This window comes from Aplysia californica, unplaced genomic scaffold, assembly GCF_000002075.1.
Source record: "Aplysia californica isolate F4 #8 unplaced genomic scaffold, AplCal3.0 scaffold00689, whole genome shotgun sequence".
NCBI lineage: Eukaryota > Metazoa > Mollusca > Gastropoda > Aplysiida > Aplysiidae > Aplysia > Aplysia californica.
The window spans coordinates 185,723-187,283 of record NW_004797959.1 but is presented as its reverse complement, the minus strand read 5'-3'; positions in this window follow the sequence as shown (position 1 = coordinate 187,283).

Sequence of the window (1,561 nt, the reverse complement as noted above, 5' to 3'; positions counted from 1 at the left end):
CTTGAGAAAGTGGGGGAGAGAGGGAGGGGAGAGAGTGTGAGAGTGAGAGAGAGAGGGGGGGAAGGGCGACGGAGAACGTTAGAAAGTAGAGGGGTGAGGGGAGAAAAGAGAGAGAAAAGAAAAGGGCAAACCAAGGCTGAGAGAGATAAAGCGTCCTGACGGAAAGACCGATTTTCTCGATCAGAATTTCTTCCCACACAGGAATCGAACCTGGGTCTACTACATGCGGCGGTTAAGCGCCTAACCGCTGCTCTTTATGCACCGGTCCGTCTTTTATTAAATCTCTTCAAATGCTGGTTGCAACCGTTATGACCTCCCCTCCACACAGGAGAGGTTTTTAGCAAGCCGCCAGCCTTTAAGTTAAAGTACATTCCGAAGCACCCCCCCCCCACCCCATTTTTTTTTTACTTTTAAAATTCGACACCAGATGGCGCATTATTGTTTGCTCGTTGATTTTTTTATTTTCATTTTTGTTGTTGTTTGTTGAGGGGGGGGGGGTGTTTCGTTTTGCTTTTTTTGTTTTTTCCCTCGTTCATCAAAAAGTAGGCCTATCTGCTTGCCGATACTACAACTGTATCATCTTACGTCAAACCTTTAATATTTCAGAACATCTTGATGGGTGAGTGCTGCACGTTTGTAATTTGTAACCTATATTTTTTTTCCTGCTGAAAATGTTAATGTTTAGACCAGTGGGTGGTTGGAGACTGTTTCTTCCTTCTTATCAAACATGTATCGTCGTTATCTCTCCTTGATATTTTTGGTGTTTCTTACTCTCTTGTAAAACATCTAATCTTTGGCACTTTTACTTTTATGACCTAATTGAGTTGCACTAAAACAAACATGATAGGTACTGCGTGCTTATACTTATAGTAACTTATAGCTCCAAAACATATGTTTCTCATGCTACTTATGCAATACTTCATACTAAACTTTGCTTACAACCTGTAAGACTTAATGCGTGTTTTCCTCTTGACATCACGGCGACCTGAATGTGCCCCCAAAAAGAGGAGATTCATGATGTGCGCAGTGAGAGTATGCTAAGTAAGTTTCGAATTTGGGATTGGGGGGGGGGGTGTTCCTTCGTCTGTCTTTATTTATAGGTTTTCAGGAGTGTTTTTGCCCACTGAGCTGGGGTTCCAACTCAACACAAAGAGGGAGGAAGGCGACGTTTAACAGAAGAATGCCAAATGGTTGAATAATAAAAGTATGAAAATATAAGCCATGGTGATTCCCAAGAACAAAAACAAAATGCATGGTGATAAAAAAAACAACAACTATACAACTTGTTTTGTAAATATCTTCCTCCATACTCAAATTTTGCGTTTCAGATTTGAACACAATATTTGGAAGCCAAAAGGAATTTGTTTGATATTCATTTTCCATAAGTCCGCTGAATGGTTTTGCTATATACAGCGAAATCATTAAAAACAATCCGTTGTCAACCTTGTCCTCCTTTTCGTAGTATGACGCACCATTAGACCCAGACCAGACCATCAATGATTTATTTATAGAGGCACCAGCCATCCATGTCCAGGTGCTGTTTTAGCCTCTTTTTCCTGTA